We start from the raw sequence: 10,777 nt of genomic DNA on the forward strand, positions 1-10,777 counted from the left end.
AGCGTCAGCGTGACCTCTTGGCTCGGCCATCCTCATGGCCTCAAGATGGCTGCAGGATTGCATGCCCATGGGCACTATCCAGTGGGGAGGAGACGGCCAGCTTTCTCTCATGTGTCTCTCTTCGAGGGCAATAGACCCCCTGCGGGAAGCACCCCCAGCTCACCCCTTACCTCTCACTGGCCAGAGGACACCATTGCCGTGAGGAGTTTTGACCAGTCAGGATTCATCCCGGGGACGGAGTCTAGACTCCCTCCAAAACCCATTACTTTGGACCCGAGCAAAATGTTAATGAGGTGGAGGAGGGGAATTCTGGCAACAGGCATTCAAACACGTTTCCCTTAAACCTCTGTGTAAATACGCGTTTGTGTGCATATATACCTACACTGACGTCTGTTTCATCTTTAAAGCACCTATTTTAATATTATTGAATTCTGATGCTGGTGCCACCGCTGAGATTGCGTTTAGTTGGTCGGGTCTCACCTGGGCTTCAGGACTGCTGGCAGTTGCCCAGGAGATGCCAACAGGCAGCTCGGGTTGAAGACTGAACAAAAAGTTCCCTGAGCCCGTTTACGCACCCCCTGCTACCCCGGCCAACGCTCAGTATTAGCTTCATTTTCGCCCATCTGAGAAACAGGAAACAGTCCCTCGCTGCTGTTCTCATCGGCATTTCCCTGGTTACTCTGGAGGATGGGTATCTTTGGGGATGCTCGTTACTCATCGGTGCTCCCTACCTCAGGATTCTTTCCCCGCACTCCTGCCCGTCTCTGTCCCTCACAGAGCCGGGGCCCTTCCATTATCCTGTCTCACTGGGTCTCCTAGAGGCCTCGGAGGACAGACGGTAAGGTGGGGCCCGTTTCCCACTGTGGAGAAATGGACATCAAGGCCCAGGAAGGACCCCAGGATGCTCAGCGGATAAGAGGCAGAGGTGAGCTCACACTGGGGTCTTTATACTTAGGTTCGTCTCTGTTTCCAGGACGCCAAGAGCTTCGAAAACATTTTAGGTAAGGAAGTTTCTTTTGACATCTTACATACAACCCCAAGTAGAGAGCAGGAGAAAGGCCTGTCCTTGAGGAGCTGGGTGTAAGGTCTGTCCCCTGCAGCTCTGTCCCCTGAGGACAGGGGCTGGGTCTTCCAAACTTCCTTGTATCCCCAGTGATGCCCGGGCAGTCCCGGCCACCTGTGGGATTCCACAGGTGCCACTCATAGTGCTGCTTTGTTTGGCCCACGGGGTGATTTTTATTTTATGTTTCATGTTTTATTAAGGTATGCTTTTTCCTGAGGTGTAATTTTATTGTATAACTTTTCTGTAGGAAAATTCACCCTTTTCGGTATTCGGTGCTGTGAGTTTTGACCAACTGTCACCACAGCGACATATAGATAATCTCCATCGCTCCCCAAAATACCCAGAATGCCCTTCTCGATCTATCCCTGCCTGCATCCCCAGCCCCCGGCAATCACCGATCTGTTTTCTGTCCCTATGGTTTTGCCTTTTCCAGAATGTCATAGAAATGGAAACTTACACGGAGGGGTCTTTTGATTCAGTGCTCTATAACTCAGCAGAATGCATATGAGTAGGTGGTTCATTCCTCTTATTGCTGATTGGTGTTCCATTTCATTGAATGTACCACTATGTATCCATCACCTGGTCGAGGGACGCGTGGGTTATTTCCAGTTTTTGGTGATTACAAACAAAGCTGTCATAAACATATCCTTCCAGATTTTTGTGTGGACGTAGATTTTTTTAAGTTTATTTATGTATTTTTGAGAGAGAGAGAGAGAGAGAGAGCGGAGGCGGGGCAAGACAGAGGGAGAGAGAGAGAATCCCAAGCAAGTTCCATGCTGACAGCACTGAGCCTGACCAGGGGCCCGAAACCACACACTGTGAGATCGTGCCCTGAGCTGAAGCCAAGAGTTGGCCACTTACCTGCCTGAGCCGCCCAGGTGCCCAGAGCATAAATATTTCTCTCTCTTGAGTAACCCCAAGGAGTTGGGTTGCTGGGCTGCACAGCTGAGCGTACGTTTAACTTTATAAGACACTGCCAAACTGTTTGCCATATAGTGGTACTGTTTTGCATTCCCTCTAGCAATGCAAGAATGTTCTGGTTGCTCTACCAACTTGCCAGCACTTGGTATTGTCAGTTTTTTTTGTTTTTTGTCTTTGTTTTTTAAGAATTTAGCTATGCGAATAGGTGCCTAGTGTTATCTTCGTGTGGTTTTAATTTGCATTTCCGTGATGACTAACGGTGTCGAACATCTTTTCGTGTGCTTGTTTGCCATCTGTGTATTGTCTTTGGTGATGTGTCCACATCTTTCGTTCAGTTTGTTTTTAATTAGGCTTTGAGGGTAATTTATATATTCTGGATACAATATAAAGGGGTTTTTAAAAATCGGAATCTGTTTGTAATATTCAAAGAGATTCCAGGAGATTTCATGTCAAAGTTGGCTTTCTGGTTTAAAAAAAAAATGGGAAGATCTGACAAGGTTGAGGCCAGCATCCCGTGTGACAGCAGTGGCTGAGGCAGGGTGGTGCCTGCATCTCTTTATATCGGCTCCCTTCCCCAGCCTCCTGCCTGTTTGCACGCCAGCCTGGCTCCTGCAGGCGTTGGAGTTTGAGACCCTCTGAATGGTGTGTTTAAGGCTTATCCTGTGGGTTGGCCACATAGACAGCGCCCCCTAGGGCTGAGTTCAGGCTTTGCACCGTTTTTCTTCCCATCTTCCCAACGACCCTTCCTTGTCTGAGATTGAATCCCCAAAACCCACTTTTTCAAAAGAACACAAGGCTGATGCTCCTTGGACCCTTGATGTTCCCCACCTGGCCACCATGTGGTTCATTCACATAGTAGCTTATGTGGCTGGTGCCCCCTGGAGTTGTGCAGTGCACAACCCACATTACCATACATGCCAGCCGAGGCCTTTGTCGCGCCCTAGCCCAGGGCTCAGGTGTTTATTGTTTGCTCACCAGACGGGAGGATGCTATGTAGCATGTACTGGAACCTGAAGTTGTCTCAAGACACCCTACCTTCTCGGCCTTTGGTTTTAAACTTACAAATTCACAAAGAGGATTATACAGGATGAGTGGTTCTTAAACTTTAGCATTTGCTAGACTCTCTTGGAAGCCTGGCTAAAACATGGATTGCCAGGGCTCCTGGGTGACTCAGTGGGTTGAGCATCTGACTTCTGATTTCAGTTCAGGTCATGATCTCATGGTTCATGAGTTCAAGCCCCGCATTGGGCTCTGTGCTGACAGCTCGGAACCTGCTTGGGATTCTCTCTCTCCCTTTTTTCTCTGCCTCTCTCCTAGTCTCTCTCTCTCTCAAAATAAACAACAAACAACAACAACAAAACATGCTTTGCTAAGCTCCAAGAAATTGCATTTCTAACAAATTCTCAGGTGATGTAGATGCTCCTGGTCCAGAACCATGCTTTGGGAACCACTGTTCTAGATCATTCCAGAGGGAAGGAGAGAGAGAAGAGTGATTCTGAGTGGGAGAGGTTAATTTAGGGAGAGGAGGTCATGAGAAGAAAACGAAATGCCCTGAGAGAGGAAAGGAATGTATGGGATTCTCAGGTCCCTAAAGGACAGAACCAGGGGAGAAGGCTGTGGCAGTCCCTCTGAGTGACATGGCTACACCTGGGCTGGCTGGATCGCGGCCCTGGGCCTTCAAAAAGGTGCTGCACCCAGGTGAGGCTCAAGGCGGCAGAGGTGCAGCCTTGGGGGAGTGGGGGAGGAGGGGGTGGGGGGAGGAGGGGGTGGAGGGAGGAGGGGTGGGGGGAGGAGGGGTGGGGGGAGGAGGGGGGGAGGAGGGGGTGGGGGGAGGAGGGGGTGGGTGGGCCCTGCAGGGCTGTCAGGCTCTGCCTTGGGCTGGAGACCTGTCAGAAGTGATCAGGACCCCGTGTCTAGTCAGGCTGCTGGGAGAGTGCTTGGAATCTTAATTTGATTTTAGAAAACCAAAATAAGGACTTTATTTTACACATCGAGATCATGGAGTAAAATTCACAGCCGCCGTCCATGATTTCACTGTGAGCGCCTCTGCCTTCACAACTGTAGGGGTTTTAGCCAAGGATAAAATAATTCCGGGGTGCCTGGGCGTCCAGCTTTGGCTCACGGTCATGATCTCAGTTTTTGGGTTTGGTCCCTGCGTCGGGCTCTGTGCTGACAGCTAGGAGCCTGGATGGAGCCTGCTTCAGATTCTGTGTCTCCCTCTCTCTCTGCCCCTCCCCCGCTCTCTCTCTTGCTCTCAAAAATGAATAAACATTAAAATGAAATTAAAGGAAAGATAAAACAATTCTTTCTTAAGCAGGCAGAAACCCATGGTGGAAAGAAGTCAACAGATGATGAAAATCAGTTTGTAAATAGCCTGCAAAGTAGAACAGTCAAGAGGGGGTTGAAACTACTGCTCATTCTCCCTACCTCGGAATCTGTGTAATATCGTAGTGATCAAAGGTGCAGAGGTGATCAAGGCACGAGCCAGGTGCCGAGGGTCTGCTGTATCGGGCACTATGGGCAAGAATTTCCAAGTACATTACATATTTTGAATCTCCCCACAGCCCTGTGAGGTAGGGATCTATTGCTCCCACTTTATAAAGGAGAAACTGAAGTCATAAAAAGCACTGTGTCTGAAAGCACACAGCCAGGGGCAAAGGCAGGATTAGAACCCAGATCTGTTTTACGATTTACGTTGTGGATTATACGCTGTGGGAGCGGATAATCTCTCAAATCACCTTAAACATAAAATGGCCCTCCACAGGAAGGGTATGGGGTGACGGCCAAGGGCAAGGGCTGGGGGTGGACTGGACCTCAGCAGGTTTCTCCCTGGCTCTCTGGGGCCATCTGGCCTCTGTGTCTATTTCTCCCCGCACGTCAATTTCATCCTTCTTTCCTTTGGGACACTGCATCATCCGGCTTGCCTGTGGTCCAGTCTTGGTCAGCCCCAGCATGGTTTAACAGACTGGATCCCAGTCCCTACTCCCCAGGAGGAAGGAGCTGATGGGTCCAGCTGGGGTCAGGTGTCTCCCACTGGTCCAACTGGCTGTTTCAAGGGAGGACGTGGTGGTCAGGGGAAGGAAGTCTAGCCCTGGGTGAAACAGCTGTCCTCTGAGCAGGTGGCCCCTGTGTTGTATAGGAAAACCCAAGGCTCTGAGACTAATCCCCCAGCTCACGATGCACTGGGAATGAAGGCTGCTTACTGGGTTTTGAGGCAGGCAGATGGGGGTGGATCCCTTGGCCCCACTGTGTAAACTCGGACAAGTTCTGGAGCCCCTAAAGCCTTGGTTTTCTCAACTGTAAAATGTAGAAACCGTAACCATCTCATAGGATCTTTGTGAAGAGTGGGTAATGTCTTGCTCCTTGCACGTAATAGACCTTTAGTGTTAACATCACACATCCCTACGTATAGGAAGGCACCTTTGGGGCTGTTTCTTTTCCAAAATAGCTATAGTACCAAAATATCCAAATGGAAGAGGACAGGTAAGTGCTAATTTCCTGTGTCTTGTACTTCTTGATTCTTTGCGTCTATTATTAACCTCTGGGGGGACCTCAGGGTGGCTATTTGAATGGCACAGGGCCTCAGTTTTCTCATCTGTAAAATGGGCACAATTATTTCCTCACCACCCCCTACCATCTCCAACAGCAACGCAGAGGTTCCTGCAGGCCCAGGGATGCACAAGAAAGAACTTCAGGGGAATCGATACTTTACAGCAACAGGTTAGTATTATTTTTTAAGGTACCTGAAGAGACTTGAAAACCCCTATGCCCCAAGGATCAGGAAAAACCTTCAGAAAACTGGTTATCTCATTTCAGTTATAGACAACCAGTATTGCCAGATCATCTGATTTTTAAGGAGAAATTAGAAGGAAAATACTTGATTTAAGGAATACTTGAGTATCTGGTCTATTTTAAAAATCATTTAATATTTGAATTAGTATTCATATCAAAAATCATCATGGGGGTCAAATAAGACGCTCCCCGGGGCCACCAGTTTGAGTCCCCTCCCCCCACCCCCTGCCACATCAAGGCAGGCAGGGGGTTCGGGGCCTCGCTGTGAAAGCTGTCCCCCCACTCAAGCTCTGGTCCAAGCCTCTGGCCAGGCTACAGAGGCGGCCTTCCCCCAGCCTCCTCCCTGCCTGGGGCCAGGGATGACTTCAGCTGGAAGACAAAGGGGCCTTCATGTTCAAAGGCCGGCAAGACGGTTCATCCTCCGTCCTCCACAAACAAACAGGGAGGCTTTGATCTGGGTGGGGGTGGAAATGGCAGCTCCAATTAGGAGATCAGCCCGTGCCTGGGCTAAAGAATGTTTGTAATAAAATAAAAGATCTAAGTGGCGGTAATGAAGGGTAATAGAAAAATGGTGTCACTCAGGATTCCCCCTGAGCTGTCCCATTTGAAGTGGATGAACCGACTGGTGCAGGAGACGGGACAAAGGGCCAGTCCGCCAGTCTCTCCCTGCCTTCGCCCTCACCCCCACTCTGGGTGCACGTAAAAGGGCCACCGGGAGAGACAGCATGGCCGTGTTTGCGGAAGCATGCCCCTCCTCACCTTTGCGGACATTGCCACTATCACCCAGGGGTGACCACCCTCCTTCCTTCAAGACATGAGAGTCAAGACCTTCCCCAGGGACCTTCTGACCGGGAAGAAGTCCCTGCTGTCTCTGCCTTTCTACTCCTTATCCTGCTGTGAGTTGCTTCACACTCTGGAAGCTGATCCGTGGGGTTTGGTCCTGCAATATAGCAGGGCTTGGGCTATTTCTTGCTGGAAACTTTTGTTGAGGGCAGATTGGCGATGGCAGTTCTTCCTCCGTGCTGACGTCCACCGTAAGGATGGAGGAAGGTGCATGGAAAAGAATGAGCTGAAGTCAATGGTTTGATATGTAAGCTTACACAGACAGAGGCACAACACATCAACTGCTTTATGTTCGTCATCGGGGCTGCTATGTATGGTTGCCTGGATCGTGCACTGCACAATCCTAGAGGATGCCATTTATAGTTTAGGGAGTAACTACTTCCATAATTCCATTTCTCTTCATGATAAGGCTCAAGGCAGTCGTTTTGGTTCCCAGATAAGGAAATTGAGGCTCGGAGGGGTTGTATGATATTCTCTAGGCAAGACAAGTAAGCTAAGAATGTGGGTTCTGCTGGCCAATGAAACCCTTGTGTTACCACATCAGGATACGACACTGAAGGTGACGGCCCAGAATAGGAATTTATTAGAAGGCACGCTTCTCTGGCTGTATCTTTATTAATTCCTTGAATCCTTCCACATCCTGGTGAGGTGGTAAGTGATTGTCATCTCCGTTTTCCAAATGAGGAAGCCGGGGCAGAGGGTGGGCTGGAGGTAGCTTGCCCAAGGACATTTAGTAAGCAGAGCTGTGGGTACTTGAAGGCAACGGGCTGGGTGCTCAAAGCCCGTGATGTTACCCACTGTACTATCTTGCCATCATCGTGACCCCATTTCCGGCTCCTTGGTCCGACGTGGTTTCTATCCCCTTCCAAACTGGTGATTCCATTTGTCTGAGAAAGCCTGGGGGTAGAATATGAGTTCCATCTCTGACCACACTTGTCCCCCTCCACGACGGCAGGGATCCCTGAACAGAAATTTCTGGGGGCGATGGGGTCTTGCTCCTTCTTGACCACATCATCCAGCACCCCTCTCCCTGCTCTATCCGGAGGCAGCAGACATCACTCCTGCTCTCTCCTCCTCCCTCAAGGGGGTCCTGCTTCTGGGGAAACTGCCTGAGTACACCCGGATTTATCGACCATTATGAAGCAGAAGGCAGCTCTTTTTTTTTTTTTAATTTTTTTTACATATATTTATTTTTGAGAGACAGAGTGTGAGCGGGGGAGGGACAGAGAGAGAAGGAGACACGGAATCCAAAGCAGGTTCCAGGCCCCACGCTGTCAGCACAGAGCCGGATGCGGGGCTCGAGCCCACGAACCGTGAGATCGCGACCTGAGCCGAAGTCAGACACTCAACCGACTGAGCCACCCAGGTGACCCCCAGAGGGCAGCTCTTGCCTCGACATGGAAGTCCTTTTAGCTTTTATTTTATTTTTTCTGTTTCTTATTAGTAGTTTCAACTAACCTGGTATGCCTTGACATGGGTTGCCTCCCAACTAGCAGTGAGTAGACGTCATGGGGGGACATTAGCCTCGTTCCTGTGTGTTCAGGGACGCGAGACACGCCTTTTGAAGAGGACGGGAGGACTCCCAGGGAGCAGCAGGCTCCCACCCTCCTGGTGGTTCCAAGGGAGAGGGACAAGGCAGGTGGCTCTGGAACCGGGACTTGGATTTAGCCCTTAAAACCGAGGAGGTCACTGAGCCTGCAAGGTCGGGCCGGTCCCCCTCCGAGCAAGGACAAGCAGATCCAGAACGCCACTCTGGAGTCAGCTCTAGAGCCACACATGTGTAGTTTCCTCCTCGCCGGCTGCAGACTTAAAATCCGCCAGACTTTAGAAGCTTTTGAGTTAGGTTCAAATTTCACAATCGCCACCGGCCACAGAAGCCAGCTCCTCGGAGAAGAGGTGGAGATCTGCCCCTCAGGCCCACTGGCTTGGCATCCTGGGGGGTAGGTTTGAGCGCGTAGAACGACATAGGCCACTCCGTGGGCCACGGCGGGGGTTTTCCAGGGTAAATCTGACTGTATTCGGGTCTTGCCCTCCCGGCGGTGAGCGCCTGGTACCCCCTAAACTGCACATTCACACACACCGCTCAGGCCCCGTCCCCTCCAGGTTTGCTCCTTCACCGGCACATCCGGTCCTGGGTCCCGGCTACCTCTACCTCAAGGCTGACACCTGGGCAGCTCCCGCCTCTCCATCCCGCCGGGTGGGTGCTCTCCTTTGTCACAGACCCCCAGAGCGAGAGTGAGTTGTGGGGGGGGATGACACATAGGGGTGTGCTGCGCCCATAGGGAGGTATGTGAGCACGTGTGCCTTCTAGAGAAGGACCCCCAGGCAGCGGATGCCAGATTGCGTGGGGTGGGGGGCAAAGGAGCTGGGCAGGGGCCAAGCAGGGTGAGCGAGCTAAAGAATAAAATCGATTCTCTCCGCCCACTCCAGGCGCATCCCACTTCCACGCATATGTTACCGGGGAGGTTGGTGGAGGCCCGGAGGGGGCTTGAACCGGGGCCGCTCTGCTCCTAGCTCTCCTGGGCGGGGGAGGGGGGGAGCAGGTGGCTGTGACAGCTCACCCAGGGTCCTCCTGCCAGTCAGTGCCCTGTCTGCAGGCAAAGCCAGGGCCCGGCTCTCTTGAACCATTTCTTGCCGTGTGCCCCCGCCCTGCTCGCACGCACGCGCCCTTCAGGGCCTAATTTCTGTCATCTGGACAGGAAGGGGTGTGTCCGGCTGGAGGCGGTTTCCAAACCTCAGTTTTCCCTGCCAGCATCTGCCCCCTGGCCCTGGCAAAACCAGAAAAGGGAGGACAATGCAGTGGGTTGTTCGTACATCTAAATGCATTCCATTTAACGGACTTGCCTTTCTTCTGAGAGGACGCCCTTCTTCTTTTTTTGAGATTTAAATGCCCTTTTAAAAATCAAACGATAGACGCCGGGTGTGTGTGTGGACACGTGTGCACGTGCACGTGTGTTTACATGCATATATATATGTATACATATATATATATATATATATACACATATATATATATATATTTTAAAAAGCACAATGGCAAAAGGCAGAGGGTTATCGAAGCACGGTCTGAGAACGCCCGGAGGTCTCCCTAGGACCCTTTCAGGGGGTCTGCAAGGTCAGGACTATTTTCCTAATGATTCTGAGCTGCTGTTTTCCCTTTCCACGCCAATGGTGCAGGAGCAATGGTGGGTAGACCCACTGATGCTGGAACATGATGCCCTCACAGTTAACACAAAACACTGAGGGGTGCCTGGGGGTCGCGGGTGGTTAAGCGTCCGACTCTTATCTCGGCTCAGGTCCTGATCTCACGGTTTGTGACTTCCAGCCCCGAAATGGGGCTGTCAGTAGAGAGCCTGCTTGGGATTTTCTCTCTCCCTTTCTCGTTCCCCCTCCCCGGCTCGAGTGCTCTCTCTCTCTCTCTCTCTCTCTCTCTCTCAAAATAAATAAATACATAAGCAACCATTAACAACGACAACAACACAGAAAGAGACAGTATCACTGAGGAAGGCCCTTGAGGTGGGGACATGGATTAATATGCGTTAATTTCTTGACCCTCGAGACAGCCGTTTTAATATTGTCGGTCACCAAATGCATAAAACGTTCCTCCTACAGACTGAAATACGGTAATTGTCTTAAGGAGAAGTCTTTGCGCGGTAGGCTGAGTTGTGAGCTGACCTAACTGAACACCGCTTTTACTTTGAGGAAAAAAAAAAAAAAAACTAACCGAGAAATTATGGTTATTCCGACTTGAGTCCTGGCAGCCAGTAAATGAAACACGTGTCACTTCAAGGAAAATAATGGAGAGTATTTGCTGCCAATGATAAAATTCAAGCTTTCAAATACCTGGAATGGAATGAGTGTCTGATAAATGCTTCTGTCCCTTTCCCTCCCTCTCCTGCTTCTTTCCTTCCTTCCTTCCTTCCTTCCTTCCTTCCTTCCTTCCTTCTCTTCATGGTGGAGATTAGCTCCGCGGCCCTGGATGACGAGGCCTCTGAGAATTTAGTGTGAGCAGGGAGAGGAGGTGTCAGTTAGGGCACAGGGTAAATTGCCGGAAGAATAGTGTCTCCAAGTACAGCGACTTAGATAAGACAGAAGGCTCTTCCGCCTACGTAAAAAACACCAAGATGGGGAGCAGTCCGGAAGTGGAGGGCAAGTGGA

The sequence above is a fragment of the Panthera tigris genome, chromosome E2 (assembly GCF_018350195.1).
Source record: "Panthera tigris isolate Pti1 chromosome E2, P.tigris_Pti1_mat1.1, whole genome shotgun sequence".
Classification (NCBI taxonomy): Eukaryota; Metazoa; Chordata; class Mammalia; order Carnivora; family Felidae; genus Panthera; species Panthera tigris.